The sequence below is a fragment of the Watersipora subatra genome, chromosome 4 (assembly GCF_963576615.1).
Source record: "Watersipora subatra chromosome 4, tzWatSuba1.1, whole genome shotgun sequence".
In the NCBI taxonomy this organism is placed as follows: Eukaryota; Metazoa; Bryozoa; class Gymnolaemata; order Cheilostomatida; family Watersiporidae; genus Watersipora; species Watersipora subatra.
The window spans coordinates 51,106,317-51,126,108 of NC_088711.1; the positions used below are offsets into that span (position 1 = coordinate 51,106,317).

Genomic DNA, 19,792 nt, shown 5'->3' on the forward strand with positions numbered 1-19,792 from the left:
ACTTTTCGGTGGGGTAACTCTTTTACTTTCTGGAGATTTTCGCCAAACATTGCCTGTCATACAAAGAGGCACACCTGCTGATGAGATAAATGCATGTATCAAATCATCATTTTTGTGGCCATCTGTTGTGCAGCTGCATTTGACACGAAACATGCGTGCCGCTATTCTTGGTGACGAAACAAGTGCACATTTTGCTGCTGGACTGCTGCGTATTGGTGAAGGGCGTTTGCCAGTCAGTGCTGAAGATGGTTTGGTGTCACTTGATGGCTACGGCACTTTTGTGGATTCAACCGAGCAACTTCAGGAGAACGTTTACCCTAATCTGCGACAAAGGTTCCAAGAGGTTGATTGGTTATCTGAGTGAGCTATTCTTTGCCCCGGAATGATGCAGCTGCTGCCATAAACTCACAGCTATTAGCCCAACTACCTGGCAATTCAAAAACCTTCACTTCTGTTGATACGTTGTTGACTGATGACGCTGCTGTAGAATATCCTGTGGAATTCTTAAATTCACTGGACTTGCCCGGACTTCCTGTTCATAAATTGCAGCTAAAGATAGGAACACCGATCATGCTTCTTCGCAACCTCAATCCTCCAAAATTATGTAATGGCACTCGGCTAATTGTTACGCAAATGTTTTTGCACGTAATTCAGGCCAAAATCATTTCAGCATCTGGTAGAGGAGAATACGTTTTTATTCCGAGGATTCCAATTATTCCAACCGATCTACCGTCTGCTTTGCTATGACCATCAACAAGTCGCAAGATCAATCCCTAAAAGTAGCTGGTATCGACTTACTGTCCCCTTGCTTTAGCCATGGCCAGCTGTATGTTGCCTGCTCAAGAGTAGACACAAGCCGAAAACTGTATGTTCATACACCCGACAGAAAAACAAAAAATGTTGTCTATCCACAAGTGTTGCGTTGATTAACATTGTTTTATTGTTATGTCATGCTTGCATTAAATTAACATTATGTTATTATTGTGTCATGCTATGTTCTTCATGTACTGCTATACCTACCTATTATCCACATGCAGCATTTTCTAGCATATTTTTCAGTATATATATATATATATATATATATATATATATTTTCATGCATTTGTTTTGCTTATTGTGTCTCATAAAAAGGCTATTGTGTTGGTGTAATGTTTTATTATTGTAAGGTGCTAATGCTGTATCTGCCTTGACATCGTACTGTCTGTCCTGTTACACATGTAAATTTTACTGATAAATTTTATTAACACAACCACATTACTGCAGCACTGTTTGTATATACCATGTCAAAACACAGGCTATAGACGAAGAACTGGTGAGCCATGATTAGTGTTAGAAGTCTACATTCGATGTAGAACTGTAAAAGTCATGTATAGTGCATGTAGATGTATCCATTCAATAAATGCTGGCAATAGCTCAGCAGTGCAATAGCAAATATTTTTGTAGAATTTCTTAAAACATGAACAATTTTTCAATACTGCCAGTTTGAACAATTTCAGTTTGCCTAGCAATGTCAATTTCATTATCAGTTCTGTGTACAAAATTAGGACAACTCCGATTTGAGTGGTTCGAGACTGATGCATTGTAGACTAGCTGTAGAAAACATTGCATATTTCCATTGTTCTCTCCAACATTGTTGACATGTATGTCTGCATATGTGTATGCAGTCTGATCTGCACAAAAATTTCAGTAGTTTGCGTATTTGGAGTTTTACAGAATGAAAGACAACTCTCAACAAAACTATTGCTTTACGTAAATCTGTTCCCGAACACGGGTAATTCAGCTAGTGATGTATAAATCATAACTAGAGTTTAGTATAAGGAACAAATTGGAAATGACTTGTTGACTTCATGCAGGATCAATCAGCTGGGTTGGTGGCTGCTGCCTTCATCTCCATAGTACCGGGCTATATCAGCAGGTCAGTCGCTGGTTCCTATGACAACGAAGGAATCGCCATATTCTGCATGCTCCTAACTTACTACCTCTGGATTAAAGCCGTCAAAACTGGTTCGATCTTTTGGGCTGCTGTTTGCACTATCCCCTACTTTTACATGGTTAGTAGTTTCCTTTTTACATTTATCACTCAGCTAGCTTTCAGGTAAGAAATGTTCTCGCTCCCAAGTACTTGGTATGTTCATTCATTTTGTTTAGTTGTGTTTATTTTGTTATAATGTATGTTTATATAGTGATAGTGGATGTTTAAATACTGGGTGTTTAAATATCAATCAATACATGGATTGTTGTAACATATCCTAACACAGTAATATAAGTACAGTAGACGCTCTTATTGCGTTTACCTCCTATAATGTGAAATCCACATAACGGAAATAATTTATTTAAAGTTTTCGCATTGTACTCTGCCTCTCCTGCCGCAATTATGAGAGAAAATGGCGTATATGATTATCCAGCTTAACTCTATTATTATATATACTAGTACCCTGGCAGTCTACGTAGCATCAGAAATCATCAGGTGTGTCGATCAACCCTTTGAACCCTGGTCGTTTTTGGGAATGCGTGTCAGTAAGTCTGGGTAATCTGTCCAACGATCCGAAGTTTTTAAACTTTCATTAAATTTATATAACTGTGCTCATAATACAATGATATTTGGTAAGGCACTGGTAACAAAGTTGGGTAACCCACAGCAAATGTCATCAAACAGAAAAAAGGTGCTTCACCATTATTTAGGCTAAAGGTATAAAAGTTTGTACGATTTTATAAAACTCGTAGAAACATTTCCCGTAGCATCATATCCATGTAGCACTTGTTCATCATTATATCACGACTCAAAATATACCGGAAAATTATAATTAGTATTATACAATCCTTTATTTTCATCAAAATAATTTAGGACCTACCGAAAAATGAGCCGTATCGGTTTTTTCACGATACCGCTCTAATAAAATTAGTTATTAAAACGAAGAAAGTAGGTAAAGATATTTGAAAACTGTTACAAATGGAAGCAAACTTTCTGGTCTAACATCTCGTGCCAAAATTAAACAGATTGGTTTGCGTTGTTGCTTAGAAACAGCGATTGTAAACAGAATCGTGCCAATGCCAGTTTTGCGGCCACTAGGGTTTCTGACGCGCCCTACTTAATGCTGCAAACGCGGCTGTTAGGGTTCAATAGGTTAAGCACAGAGATTAAGTAGCTGTGCAGCTGTTCAGAAATATTTAAAGGCAATAAGTAGGTGCTAGATGTCACGAGTTGTAGTCTCATCTAATATTCTATTTTATCCTAACATCAAACTTTGGAGACAATAGACAGACGGTCAGACAGACACTGCTATTTTTATCTATAGTAAATAATATTTAAAGGCAATAAGTAGGTGCTGGATGTCACGAGTTGTAGTCTCATCTAATACTCTATTTTATCCTAACATCAAACTTTGGAGACGATAGACGGACGGACAGACATACACTGCCATTATTACCTATAGTAGAGATATAGTTTTGTTTTACTTTATTATCCTTAACATTAATTATTAGTTAACTTTATTAATTATTACTACTTTAATTATTTATGCTTTTATATTACTTTATTTCTAGCATCCTTCTTGTCATGCTCATATTGTTATATTAAGTTAGCCATTTATTATGAGATATTTTATTTAGCCGATTTATTATAGTTCGCTAACTTTTAAAGATAGGAAGTATATTCCTTAGATGATTCAACTGAGTCATCTAATCTCTTACTGGGTTTTTCTAATTGGGTCAAAATCACTGTCAGTTTGAGACAATAGTATTAACATTGTTGATAGGTTTTACAGTGACTGCTGCTATTTGCAAGCTCATTGAGAGCTCAATAGGATTGTTCGTGTCACAATTTGTTCGACTGAGTCTCACACTATTCTTTTCATGTCCGAGTTTTGCACTGGTTGTCTCTGATACATTATAGCACTTGGTATGTCCAAGTTTTGTACTACTTGCCTTGCATATAATGCACATCAGTTCTTGGTTGTCAGGTGTCATCTTGGAGAGGCTATGTATTTCCTTCAACCTTATCCCTCTTCACTTGTTGGCACTCATGGTTACCGGAAGGTTCTCTCATAGGATATATGTAGCCTACAGCGCAGTAAGTACTAAGAGATACACTAGCGTTTATGAGATACAATCTTGTCTATGAGATATACCTGCATCTATGGGATATGCTTGTCTCTATGAGATACACTCGCCTTCATGACGTCTTTTATACTATCATATTTTTAACCAAATTTTAATTAAAAATTTATCTAAAAAAAAGTTGCCTATTTTCTTCCGTTGTTGGGATTGTAAAATGTGAGGGACCTAGGCTAAGTCATCAAATGAATAAGCATGGTGTGCGTTCCCCTGAATTACATTAGTACACTAGTTAATTATCTGGTTGTAGTACATCCTTACGACTTAGTAGCGTGTGTTCGGGCTGTTATTCACAATCAATATAATATCAATTAGACAGGTAGTCTGCACCCTTTGTTCAAGTGTTCAGACGAGTTTAAAATTGTATTTTCCATTTATCATTAGGTATCAAAGCAAGCAAGTTAAGGACACGGTATGCATGTTTGGCTCAGAGAATTATCTCCCCTTGATTTTGTTTTGGTTCAAAGAAAGCCAATGCAATGGCATCAATTTGGATCGCTAAAGTTTCTGAGCCATATTATTTATAAATCAAGCTTGTCGGATCTGTGTCTACTAGTGTAATGGCCGTGTGATAGCTTTATGTTATGTTGTTGAGCGTCATCCTAGAGTTGTTGTTATTTTTGTTACGGGTTTATTGTCTTGGTACCCTCTTGTTTATCTCCTTTGTTGGATTCTAACTGGTACAGTCGAGTGAACAAATGGCTGTAAGTACCTACTCGTCGTTGTGGTAAAAGGGGAGATGTAGGGCTACACAATATGTGAACAACGGTTGACAATTTAAAATCTAACCTTGTACACACGAGTAAGCCATTTTACCCTATACCGTGTTACCAAAATCCCCTTGCCTGTAAAAGTACTTGAGGTAGCACAATTCTTGGTGGACTGAATACAATATTGGAGCTCCGAACCTTTTATAACCAAATGAAAGCAGTAGAAGTAATATATTGCAAAGAGTAAAACTCAATAAACAAGACAAGTAAAATATTGCAAATAGTGTGAGGAAAACTGGTGTGTTTCCCTTACTGCTGCGCAAGGAAACAAACCACTGAGTGCAAAGCAATAGAAATATATATATTTGACAATATATATATATATAATATTACTGCAGAAGATTAGATGATCTTAGAAAGAGATGATCTTTTAATATGCCTCTCTCCAGGTGATAAGATATCCAATTGACTAAGCGGCTTTTTTATTTTGACAAAGTTTCAAAAACTAAGTTTAATCGACTCGAAACTTCAGTATTACAAGATCAAAAGTATACTGCACGAAGTGTGGAAGTACAAAAAGAACTAACGTTCTGTCAGCAGCCGCTCTTTAGTTCTCGGTCAGCTAAAAGTGCCTTCGGAAGTTTTGCTATGCCTCAAGAACGAATAGTCTAATGGACTTGAAGCTACGAATTTATATTGACATTGTATACACACAAAACAGTTGTATATGCACAGACAAAAATTTTTTAATCCCGTATATACCGGAAGTATAGAAAAACCCAGCGGAACTATGAATCCCAGGTGAATCAGATAGGTAAACATTTTCCTGAATTATCTGGAGCGCATGTGTAAAAGTGTTAAACTTGAATTGTTTTAAACATTCAGAAGTTGTCTTCTCATAAGCTAGAATATGATAGCATAAGATATGATATAGTGAAACTAGTTGACTTTGAAAGCGGGTGAAGTTTGCTGCATGCAAGCATTATTCTTTAACCCTTTCACTGCCGTATGCGCATTTATGCGAAATCTATGGTTGACTGCCGTGTGCGAATTTTCTGGCAATTGCATAGTAACCTAATTTTATTATTCATTGACAACATAGCCAACGACCTTTAGTACCTTTATGGTATTGACAGTATTGTTCGGAAATGTCTCTATAAAATTAGCCTAAATTTGCGAAGCAATTTTGAATCTTTGTTTAGGATTTTCCAACTTAAAAATGCATGCACATTTTTCATTTTTAATGTTCAAAATATTTATTGTTACATGGCTCCCTCAAGTGCCTCCCAAGTCAGAAAATTGAAAAATACTTATAGTGATGGAATTATGGCCGATTCCGATTTTAGTGATTACGCAAATAATGAAAGCAATAGCTCTGACGACGATGAGATTAATATTAGTGTTGCAACAAGATGTCATTTTCAAAATTATAGTTTCACATAGCTTTAGCAAGCTATATAATATATCCACAAAATTATAGCTTCACATACATGTAGCTTTAGCAAGCCATGTAGTATGGCTAAATTGAAAATGTTTGCATAGTGATGTATGTAAACTTTTAAAACAGTTAACAACATAAACCATACTTGTAACAATTTTTTCTTAAACGATGTTTAGAATTGAAAAATTACGAGTATGTATCATGTTAAAAACGACTGTAGGTTGGAATCCCTTATTTTGATGTCGTACTCAACTTGACGTGGTTATTGTTTTGACACATGGTGTTATCAACCGAAATGAAAAGCCAATTAAAGGCACAATATAAAACGTCTCGGAACACTAGTTTAGGATTAACACTTTGGGTTCTACCAAAAAGCCCTTATCAAATATACATGTAGACACTCGCTACTTCACAGTTTCTTTTCAGCCTTGTATAATCATCGAGTCATAATCTTATCATGCGACCCATATTTTCTAAAAAATGGGGCAAGCAATTTTCACAATGTGCATTTTTCGACCAGCACAGGTGACCAACAGGCTCCTCATGTTTATCAAAGGATGGTATGCCCCTTCCAGGTAAGAGTAAAAAATTAAACTGATTTTTAGGCCAGGTTTTGAGTTATCAGTGCTCAAAGTGACAGCATTACGATGATACAGCAATAGATGCCTAAAGACAGTAGACATGGTTTTCATTGAATGCATGAAGTTAATTCGTGAAAGTATTTTGACGAATGAGGTCGCATGAAGGTGTTAACAGAAGGAAGCACATCGTGTTCAACTACGTCATATTTGAGCTGTTTTGAGAGGGGTTCCAACCTACGGCTGTTTTCGTGATGGCTGTGATTAACTGTTTGTTTTTCATCTTCTACGAGCTTGTAATCACATTTCCACATATTTTGAACCTAAAACATAGCAGAGTAAAACCTGGTGAACCTTTTGATACCAAATAACTGTAATGTATACTTTTTTGCAAGTCAACCTTTAAGATACATCCTGTTAGTCTAGTTTTTAATTTATCTATAAACTAGCCTGGCTAGCCGTTGTTGTCCGCATATTAAAATCAGCTTATAAACAATGAGAGTTGCCTGTCACTCGCTATCAGCTTGGCACATTGCCAATGTACAATTTGAGTAAGCTGACCAATAAGAAGTACCACGCTCCGTGACTTACGGCCACGATTTTTCGTCTTGATTAAAAGCAGTAGCCCGTTTGCTCCCATATACTGACATATATCGCCTAGCGATTCAATCAAGCTTGTGTGGCTAAATTGGTAGGGTGTCGGACTCGCAAATTGGAAGTTCTGAGATCAAATCTCCGGCGATGCGGATTCTTTATTCCAAGATTTTAATAGTTATAGCTGGACACATTCAATGATGACAAAGTTTGAAAAATATACATATAGACTAGCTGTAGAACCCAGCGTGGCCCGGGTAATAAAAAGTTTTTTAAAAGAAGATTTATTTGTATGTAACGTATAACAACATTTGCCATTCTAAATTTCAAACCAAATATCTTTAGAAAAGTTTTTTGTGTAATCGATATAAATTAACAAAGAAAATAAAAACAATTGTAAAGGTTTTCAAACTTTGTCCAACAACTTTTAAATTTCATATCTTGAGCAAAAACCTTTGTGCAGGTAAAACAAATTTAAAATATAAAACTACTATAAAAAGGTTTAAATGTAAATGTGAAATCATTAGCAAGTAGTAGCTAAATTAAGTCTGTTTTGCTACAATTACAATAAGAGATGATTTGGTCATAATCAATTAATACGAACCGAGAAAACTAAATAAATGTTCGGAATATTTTGAATTAATAATAGCAATTCTTGCATAGAAGTGTGTGCTTAAAAAGTTACTGCTCCACAAGCAACTATCAAAACTCTGAATATGACGATACTGCTACTTCTCAATACTGGTACAAATGTAAAAATAAGATAATGTACTGTCTTTGTCTGACGGAACGGTGAGATAATGTAGAGGCCATTCTTACTTGGAATAATAGAATTGTCAATGTATTATTGACAACTCTATTATTCCAAGTAGGAATGAATAGTATTGACCCTCACCGGGATTTAGCAATTAAACCTTACGAAAAGCCGGAAATAGAAGTTCACAAAAATTCCAAAAAAAGCATCGTGTTTCATAGAGTTAATAGAGTTTAATCACCAAATTTTAATTTTGAGAAAATCTATTGTTGATATCGTTTTGCCGAAAACAAATTAACACTAATACGGCGAGGATGAAAAAGCATCGCTTGTCATAGATCTAAAAGAGTTCATAGAGTTAAATTTAATACGCCGTTTTTGTATGAAAACGAAAAAAGGATGTATCCGCTATGTAGTATGTGCCATGTATTGCAAGAGTGTTCAGGGTCTCGTAGTTAAATAATAGGATTGCAAAACTGTAATCACAATCTTTGTGAGTTGAAATCCAGCATCATGTGAAATTTTAATTCCAAGATTTTAATAACTATAGCTGGACATACTTGAAAACAAACGACAGACAACTTTGAAAAGTATGTATATAGATATATTTCTCAAAGTTGGTCGTGTGCATGTGTGCATGCCCAGCTATAGCTATTAAAATCTTGAAATAAAGATTCTGTATCGCAAAAGATGTGATCTCGGAAACCCCTATTCGCTAGTCTGACACCTTACTAACCAAGTCACACGAGTTTGATAGATTCGCTAGGCAATATATGTCGTTATATAGAAGCACTTACTCTACCGTTCTCCATTACGACGCAATGTGATGACGCAACGGCATGGATAGCGGTGGCGTAATTTTATGCTTGCTCATTCGTGAGAGCAAATAGTTAGCTCTTATTAGTAAGCTTACTCAAATTAGTTATTGCCAATGGGCCAGGCTAATAGCAAGTGGCAGGGAATAGCAAATAGCAATTACTTCTCATTGTTTATAAGCTGATTTTTAATACCCGGGCAACGCCAAGCATCCAGCTAGCAGTGGCAAATGTTAAATGTTAAATACAAATAATTTTTTTGTTCAAAGACTTTTAGTACTCTGGCAATACCGAGCAATTCAGCTTGTTAGCATACATATACCTTATTGAGGAGTAAACAGTGTCCAACTTTGATTAACTGTTGTGATGTTAGAGTTGTCCTCTTTTTAAAATACTGCAGTTGTACTATACCTTGTTACCCTATAGTACAATTTACAAACTATATTGAGATTCAACATTTCCATGGTCTCATTACATTCACAGTAACACATATGCACAAAAAATCATCTTTTTAATAGCTAATCACGTTTTTATCACTTTCTTAATAGGCATTCGATGTGTTTGGACTTTGTCAGATTTACGCGTTCGTCGACTATGTCTGACCTCTATGACATATGACCAGTTCACCCTTCTGCTCAGGACCATAGTGACTGTTGTTGGAGGAACAGCGTTGGTCATATGGGACTGCTCACTGCTACAGGTATTGGTTGTCATAAAATATAATTGTAGAAGTTTAAATCTGTCACACCGTCTCTCACTAGTTTGTTTGTATGTAAAACTCTGTTTATGGGTTGTCTCAGGTACTTTTATGCAGGCTTCAATATTGACTAAAGTAACTCATGTGTATCATAAATTTTTATTTCTCTCTACAAACAGACATTAGTTTGAAGTTAATGTCTTGTTATATAAAAGTTGTCTTTTCCATCTGTCTTATGTTATGTGGAAAGCATTTTGCTGCTTGAAAATAAATCAACTTGAAGAGTTAATGTAAACTTGGAGCTAAATGAAGGCTATATGTGGTCTTCACAGTAGATGCATAGCTAACATATGGTATTGTTATATTTACATAATATTTAAATTTAGTTGTGATATATACATTTTTATTCAGCGATCTTTCATAGTTGGTTTAAAGGTTGACTTGCAACAAAATTCATATTACAGTTATGTAGTATCAAAAAATTCACTATGTCTTACTCTGTTGTGTTGTAGGTGTAAAACATCTGGAAATGTGATTACACGCTTTTAAAAGCTAAAAAACGAACAGTTAATCGCAGCCACACGAGACCGCCGTAGTTTGGATTCTCTTTCCAAAACGGCTCAAATGGGACGTAGTTGTTACGAGATGGTTTCTGTTTACACTTTCATGCAACCTCATTCGTTGAAATATCTTCACAAATATACTTCACAAATGCAATAAAACCATGTCTATTGTTCTTACGCGTCTATTTTACCGTCATTGTAATGCTGTAACTTTTAGCAGTGATATCTTATAACTTACCGTAAAAAATGTGTTTAATTTCTTAACCTTAGCTCGAAGGAGCACATATCATTGTCTGATAATCATGATGAGCCTGTTGGTCACCTGTGATAATCGAAAAATGCTGCAGAAATTATTAGCGAAGTATTGGGTCACATGATCAAATTACAACTTGACGATTAGATCAAGCCGAAACAAAACTGTAAAGTAGTGAGCATCTATATTTGATACGGGTCTTCGGTAAAACCTAAGTGTTTGTCATAAACTAGTGCTACGACAAGTTTTATATTGAGATTTTATTGGCCTTTCAATTCACGTGAGAACATCACGTGACAAGACAATAACCAACTGTAATGACTACTTCAGAGAAATAAACAGATTCCAATTCACGGCGGCTTTTCGTTTTTGAGCTTTTAAGAGCTTGTAATCACATTTCCACATATTTTGCACCTACACCACAACAGAGTTAGGCATGGTGAATCTTTTGATACCAAATAATTGTAATGGGAATTTTGTCGAGTCAACCTTTAAGTAAAAAGTAAAAGTAAACACTCATGTCTGTATTCATACTGAAGTGTCTGACCTCTGAGCAGGAGGTTATATTTTCATAACCAGAAAAGGCAACTGGTGTTGGCAGGAATAGTATCAAGTCTTAAGTTTCTCTCCGTAACGGAGCATGTCCAGTCATTAAATTTAGCATTCAATTGGCCTCAGACATGTTCAGCCATGACAACAGAAACATTGTTTGTATAAAAGTGCTCTTAAAACATACACAGCTTCTTCTAGCAGTAATTTAAGTATATGTCATACTAATTTTTTTCAGTATTGCTCCCACAGACATCTGGTAATTGTTTAGTTAAAATCTCTCCTTGGACCGGAAGGTTCTACTCATTGCTTGACCCATCTTACGCCAAGAACAACATTCCCATCATAGCTTCAGTTACTGAGCATCAGCCTACAGCGAAGAGCTCATTTTATTTTGACTTACGAATGCTCATTTTTATGTTGCCATGTAAAAAAATGTTATCTAGAACATTTTTGCATCAATGGAATTTTGATGTTTTAAGATGTTTCAGGTAAGAAAATGTTATCTAGAACATTTTTGCATCTATGGAATTTTGATGTTTTATAGTTGTTACGTTATATTGGTGATCTCAGCATGAAGACCAAAAACTATAATATAAAAACGATGTTATGAATTTGGGTACAGATAAGGTCTATGTAGCTTGAGGAAGGGTCATGCTTTCCAAAATGAGTTTTATATATAACCTGACCATGAATTGAAAAACTTATAGCAAAATATTTTCCATAACTTTGGCCCACCTGTTTTCATCTCTGTGGTTGTTTATAAAGTTATTTCTTTTGTAGCCGGAATATACTTCGGCTTCGGCAGGCTCATGGATGCCAACATTTTTATTATTATGTATGACCTTACAAGTATCTATTTTGTGGTGAGATTCTTATCTGTCATTTTGACTTAATTTCTTGTTGCTATTCGCCTGATATTTTGTTTGCTCTTTTATGATTTCAAGTGCTTCATTTATTTTACTCATAATATTTTTAACAGAACTAACATTGTAGTTTGTATTTGCTCTCTTGGGAGTAATGATTCGTCTTATGTTGATCTTGGCTCCTGTTATGTGCATCCTCACCGGCATTGAGGTCTCCACCACCCTCTCGTTTTACAGGAAAAATATGTATCCAATCTTTAGGTCAAAGAAATCTGAACCATCCAGCAAAAAGATGTATAAAAAGACGGTTGGAGCACTCAACTACCCATTTAAAAATGAGGTGGTTAACGGAGGGTTCTCAGTAGCTTGTATGTAATACTTTTAAAATGTTGATGTATGACTATATCATGCCTACAGATCTACAAGCTTTAGTTATCGACGGAACTAGATGTGGCTTCAAAAAGTGATATTTTCTGAAACCATCACCATTGTTAGCGAGAAAAAAGTTACTTAAAAATGGCGCTTGGCTAAATTGATCAATTCAACATTTTCTATCAGCATTGTTTCAATGGTTGTACCTATTGAGGAGTTGTTTCCTTTTGAAGGTAGTCACTGCTGTAGTCTTCATCATGACCCTTTTCCTCATCACCTATGTTTTTCAATGCACCTGGGTCACTTCAGAGACCTACTCCGGTCCTTCCATCGTTCTCTCCGCCAAATCAGGTGATGGTGGCCGTGTTATATTTAATGACTGAAGGGAAGCTTACTACTGGCTGAGCCAAAACACTCAAGAGGTAGCAAGGATGTTCTTCACTGTGATATTTAGTTATACCGTTAAACGCAAATGTACATTCGTGTCCTATTAACTCTTGCTGAATAACATTGTAGTTAGAGTGATATTTACTTTTTGTATTCCAACATCAACTATGAACCTGTTAACAACGTCTGTTGTTCATTTGAACACTCACATTGGATAAAGATTTTTTATTCACTTTCTAGAACTTCTACTAGAACTAGGTCTTCTAGAGCTTGCCTCCTCCCTTTGTAATGTGTGCTAGTTGTTCATTGACTAGTTAGTCATTAGATTCTCTTGCTAAGTTTATATACACACTTGCTTTTTTGCCCAGGATGCAAAAATTATGTCTTGGTGGAATTACGGATATCAGATAACAGCTATGGCTAATCGAACAATTTTGGTAGACAACAATACTTGGAACAACACTCACATATCCAGAGTTGGGCAGGTGGGCATCTTAGGATTGACTTTGCTTATTCTTTCATTCTGAGACATTCGAGAAATATATTACTTGACCACACAGTATGATCCCATTTATTATTTTGCGTCGAATGCTTTGTCATGCAGGCAGTGTCATCGCCTGAGGATAAAGCCTATGAAATCATGAGAGAGTTGGATGTGGGATATGTGCTTGTTATATTTGGTGGTCTCACTGGATATTCCTCAAATTGTAAGTGCTCTTTCTTGAAATGGACTTGCATTCAAACACCTGCCTCTCGATCTCTCCCACTCATCTCTCTCCCAATCGTCTCTCACTCGTCACTCTCCCACTCGTCTCTCTTTCCCAATTGTCTCTCTCACTCGTCTCTCCCACTCCTCTCTCACTCGCCTCTCTCCCACTCATCTCTCACTCCCACTCGTCACTCTCTCTCTCCCACTTGTCACTCTCTCTCTCACTTGTCTCTCTCGCTCGTCTCTCTCGCTCGTCTCTCTCACTCGTTTCTCTCTCACTCGTCTCTCTCACTCATCTCTCTCTCTCACTCGTCTCTCTCACTCGTCTCTCCCACTCGTCTCTCTCACTCGTCTCTCTCACTCGTCTCTCTCACTCGTCTCTCTCACTCGTCTCTCCCACTCGTCTCTCTCACTCGTCTCTCTAACTCGTCTCTCTCACTCATCTCTCTCTCACTCGTCTCTCTCACTCGTCTCTCTCGCTCGTCTCTCTCACTCATCTCTCTCACTCATCTCTCTCTCATCTCTCTCACACGTCCCCCTCACTCGTCTCTGTCACTCGTCTCTCTCACTCGTCTCTCTCACTCGTCTCTCTCTCTCTCACTTGCCTATCTCCCACTCATCTCTCACTCCCACTCGTCACTCTCTCTCTCTACCACTTGTCACTCTCTCTCACTTGTCTCTCTCGCTTGTCTCTCTCGCTCGTCTCTCTCACTCGTTTCTCTCTCACTCATCTCTCTCTCTGACTCGTCTCTCTCACTCGTCTCTCCCACTCGTCTCTCTCACTCATCTCTCTCACTCGTCTCTCTCACTCAATTCTCTCACTCGTCTCTTTCTCTCTCACTCATCTCTCTCACTAGTCTCTCTCACTCGTCTCTCTCACTCGTCTCTCTCACTCGTCCCTCTCACTCATCCCTCTCACTCAACTCTCTCACTCATCTCTCTCACTCCTCTCTCTCACTAATCTCTCTCACTCCTCTCTCTCACTCCTCTCTCTCACTCGTCACTCTCACTCATCTCTTTCACTCGTCACTCTCACTCGTCACTCTCACTCATCTCTCTGACTCCTCACTCTCACTCGTCTCTCTCACTCGTCTCTCTCACTCGTCTCTCTCACTCAATTCTCTCACTCGTCTCTTTCTCTCTCACTCATCTCTCTCACTAGTCTCTCTCACTCGTCTCTCTCACTCGTCTCTCTCACTCGTCACTCTCACTCATCCCTCTCACTCAACTCTCTCACTCATCTCTCTCACTCCTCTCTCTCACTAATCTCTCTCACTCCTCTCTCTCACTCCTCTCTCTCACTCGTCACTCTCACTCATCTCTTTCACTCGTCACTCTCACTCGTCACTCTCACTCATCTCTCTCACTCCTCACTCTCACTCCTCTCTCTCACTCGTCACTCTCACTCATCTCTTTCACTCGTCACTCTCACTCGTCACTCTCACTCATCTCTCTCACTCCTCACTCTCACTCGTCTCTCCCACTCGTCTCTCTCACTCGTCTCTCTCACTCGTCTCTCTCACTCATCTCTCTCACTCATCTCTCTCACTCGTCTCTCTCACTCAATTCTCTCACTCGTCTCTTTCTCTCTCACTCATCTCTCTCACTAGTCTCTCTCACTCGTCTCTCTCACTCGTCTCTCTCACTCGTCACTCTCACTCATCCCTCTCACTCAACTCTCTCACTCATCTCTCTCACTCCTCTCTCTCACTAATCTCTCTCACTCCTCTCTCTCACTCCTCTCTCTCACTCGTCACTCTCACTCATCTCTCTCACTCCTCACTCTCACTCGTCTCTCTCACTCGTCACTCTCACTCATCCCTCTCACTCAACTCTCTCACTCATCTCTCTCACTCCTCTCTCTCACTAATCTCTCTCACTCCTCTCTCTCACTCCTCTCTCTCACTCATCAATCTCACTCATCTCTTTCACTCGTCACTCTCACTCGTCACTCTCACTCATCTCTCTCACTCATCTCTCTCTCACTTGTCTCTCTCACTCTCCCACTCGTCTCTCTCTCTCTCTCTCTCTCTCTCTCTCTCTCTCTCGCTCATCTCTCTCTCTCGTCTCTCTTACTCATCTCTCTCTCACTTGTCTCTCTCACTCATCTCTCTCACTTGTCTCTCTCACTCGTCTCTCTCTCACTCGTCTCTCTCACTCGTCACTCTCACTCGTCTCTCTCACTCGTCTCTCACTCGTCTCTCACTCCTCTCTCTCACTCATCTCTCTCATTCGTCTCTCTCACTCGTCTCTCTCACTCGTCTCTCTCACTCGTCTCTCTCACTCGTCTCTCTCACTCGTCTCTCTCACTTGTCTCTCTCACTCGTCACTCTCACTCATCTCTTTCACTCGTCACTCTCACTCGTCACTCTCACTCATCTCTCTCACTCATCTCTCTCTCACTTGTCTCTCTCACTCTCCCACTCGTCTCTCTCTCTCTCTCTCTCTCTCTCTCTCTTTTGCACTCGTCTCTCTCTCTCACCATTTCTCTCCCACTCCTCTCTCTCTCACTCCTCTCTCACTCCTCTCTCCCACTCATCTCTCTCTCTCCCACTCGTCACTCTCTCTTTCCCACTCGTCACTCTCTCTCACTCGTCTGTCTGAATCGTCTCTCTCATTCGTCTCTCTCACTCGCCTCTCCCACTCGTCTCTCCCACTCGTCTCTCCCACTCGTCTCTGCCACTCGTCTCTCCCACTCGTCTCTCCCATTCGTCTTCCCCACTCGTCTCTCCCACTCGTCAGTCTCTCTCTCACTCGTCACACTCTCGCTCAAGTCTCTCCAACTAGTCTTTCTGCCACTCGTCACTTTCCCACTCGTCACTCTCTTTCCCACTCGTCTTTCTTTCTCCCACTCGTCACTCTCTCCCACTCGTCTCTCTCTCAGTCGTCTCTCTGAATCGTCTCTCTCACTCGTCTCTCTCTCTCACTCGCCTCTCCCACTCGTCACTCTCTTTCCCACTCGTTACTCTTTCTCCCACTCGTCACTCTCTCTCCCTCTCATCTTTTTCCCACTCGTCACTCTCTCTCCCACTCGTCACTCTCTCTCCCACTCGTCACTCTCTCCCACTCGTCTCTCTCTCAGTCGTCTCTCTGAATCGTCTCTCTCACTCGTCTCTCTCTCTCTCACTCGCCTCTCCCACTCGTCACTCTCTCTTTCCCACTCGTCACTCTCTCTCACTCGTCTGTCTGAATCGTCTCTCTCATTCGTCTCTCTCACTCGCCTCTCCCACTCGTCTCTCCCACTCGTCTCTCCCACTCGTCTCTCCCACTCGTCTCTCCCACTCGTCTCTCCCACTCGTCTTCCCCACTCGTCTCTCCCACTCGTCAGTCTCTCTCTCACTCGTCACACTCTCGCTCGTGTCTCTCCAACTAGTCTCTCTGCCACTCGTCACTCTCCCACTCGTCACTCTCTTTCCCACTCGTCTCTCTTTCTCCCACTCGTCACTCTCTCCCACTCGTCTCTCTCTCAGTCGTCTCTCTGAATCGTCTCTCTCACTCATCTCTCTCTCTCTCACTCGCCTCTCCCACTCGTCACTCTCTTTCCCACTCATTACTCTTTCTCCCACTCGTCACTCTCTCTCCCACTCGTCTTTCTTCTACTCGTCACTCTCTCTCCCACTCGTCACTCTCTCTCCCACTCGTCACTCTCACCCACTCGTCTCTCTCTCAGTCGTCTCTCTGAATCGTCTATCTCACTCGTCTCTCTCTCTCACTCGCCTCTCCCACTCGTCACTCTCTTTCCCACTCGTTACTCTTTCTCCCACTCGTCGCTCTCTCTCTCTCACTCGCCTCTCCCACTCGTCACTCTCTCCCACTCGTCTCTCCCACTCGTCACTCTCTCCCACTTGTCACTCTCCCACTCGTCTCTCTCCCACTCAACACTCTCTTTCCCACTCGTTACTTTCTCTCCCACTCGTTGCTCTCTCTCTCCCACTCGTCTCTCTCCCACTCGTCACTCTCTCTCCCACTCGTCACTCTCTCCCACTCGTCTCTCTCTCTCACTCGTCTCTCTCTCACTCGCTTCTCTCTCTCTCGCCTCTCTTTTGCACTCACGCTCTTCTCACTCACGCTTTTTTCACCCTCACTTCACTTTTCTCACTCACGCTTTTCTCACTCATGCGTTTCTCTCTCCCCTTCTCCGCTTTTTCCCATGTCCCGGTCTCTCCCCTTCTGGTTCTTTGTTCCCGCACCCTCTGCTCCCGTTCCTTCCCTTTTCCCTCCCTAGAACTTGACAGTAGTATGCCAATGTCTTGTACTAATCATTTATAATGCTCTTTTCAGATATCAACAAGTTTTTGTAGATGGTACGTATTGGCGGCTCAACACCAGAGGGTGCTCATATAAAGGAAGCAGACTACTACACTCCGCAAGAAGAGTTTAGGATTGACAAAGATGGTTCTCCCACTCTGCTCAACTGCCTCTTGTGAAAGCTCTGTTATTATAGATTTGGTTCAGTCTACACCGAGCAGAGCGAGTGTATATTTGTTTTTACAATACTGATAGTTGTATATCTCAGTTTGAGAAATAACTTGTTTGTGAGGGTGTTAAGAAAACTGTCGGTTCACCTTACTTTTCCACAAGACAGTGAAGCAATATAAATAAACACACCAGAGTCTTCAGTCATCAAGGAATATATATTCCAGTCAAAATATATATAAACACATATATATATAAATTGTTTCCTCACCCCGGATACCCCGTATGGGTGGTAATTTCTGCTCTAACTCGGGTCTCCTACCAGAAACCTGGGAGTTTGAGCACTCGCCTCAAGATCTTAGCCGTTCCCAATAGCGCACTTTTCTGCAACTCACCTGAGTTGATTGTTGTTGGTATTTGGGCAAGCCACAATTTATGCGCCGGTGTTATTGCGCCCAGTGCCCCCTATGTACATATATATATATATATATATATATATATATATCTTATATATCTTATATATCTTTCTATATCTTATATATATAAGATATAGAAGAAGGGTACAAGTACTTGGGGATTATGCAAAGCAACATCAACCACGAAGCCGAGGTACGTCACAAAGCCATTTCCGAATACAAGAAACGCCTTCGGCAGGTCTTACGGAGCCAGCTCAATGCCAAGAACCAAATCATGGCAATAAATACCTACGCACTGCCAGTAATAAGATATCCAGCAGGCATAATAAAGTGGACTGAGGAAGCCATCAAAGAAACAGATATAGCAACTCGTAAACAGCTGACCATGCATGGAGCACTCCACCCAAAATCTGATACTATTAGATTGTATCTTGATAGGAAAGATGGCGGTAGGGGACTCAAAAGTGTACAGCAGACAGTGAAAGAGGAGGAGCGAAGCATCAAAGCATATGCAGCCTCCATGGCCATCTCAGATAATTTGCTAGCTGAATTTCAATCGGCTGCTCTCACAACGGACCTATGCCCTGATGATGAGGAAATTGACTGGCATACGAAACCTCTTCATGGTGCTTACCACCAACAAATATCTAAGGTTGGCGATCTTCACCAGACATATATGTGGCTGAACAAAGGAAACCTAACGGCCAATACAGAGTCGCTAATCATGGCAGCCCAGGAGCAAGTGCTCCCAACAAGGCAACTCCAAACGAAAATCTATCACACTAGAGACGATCCTAGATGCAGACTGTGCAAAGATGCACCTGAGACCATCCAACACATCATCAGTGGATGCAGACAGCTAGCAGGGAACGCATACACTGAGCGGCATAATCATGTCGCAGGTATTGTGTATAGAAGTCTATGTGATGAGTATGGCCTTAATAAACCACAACACTGGTGGGAAGCTCCTGGTAAGGTCAATGAAAATGACCGCGCTAAGATCCTCTGGGACTTCTACATCCAAACTGACAAGCTTGTCCTAGCAAACCAACCAGATATAGTGGTGGTAGACAAGGAGAACAAGAGGGCTACTATAATAGATATAGCAGTACCCAATGACTACAATATAGCCAGCAAAGAAAAAGAAAAGGTAGAAAAATATCTCCCTCTTGGAGAAGAAATTGAAAAATGCTGGAATGTAAGAACAACCGTAATCCCAGTAGTGATTGGGGCACTAGGCGCAATAACACCGGCGCATAAAATGTGGCTTGCCCAAATACCAACAACAATCAACTCAGGTGAGTTGCAGAAAAGTGCGCTATTGGGAACAGCTAAGATCTTGAGACGAGTGCTCAAACTCCCAGGTCTCTGGTAGGAGACCCGAGTTAGAGCAGAATTTACCACCCATACGGGGTATCCGGGGTGAGGAAACAATTTTTTTATATATATATATATATATAGATATATATATATATATGTATGTTATATATATAGATATATATATATATATATGTATGTTATATATATAGATATATATATATATATGTATGTGTATATAT

The 19,792-nt window shown here is 39.9% G+C and overlaps 1 pseudogene; it reads left to right on the forward strand.

The window, feature by feature from the left end:
• LOC137394330 (dolichyl-diphosphooligosaccharide--protein glycosyltransferase subunit STT3A-like) overlaps positions 1 to 19,792 on the forward strand; it is a 41,353-nt pseudogene that overhangs the window by 20,800 nt on the left and 761 nt on the right.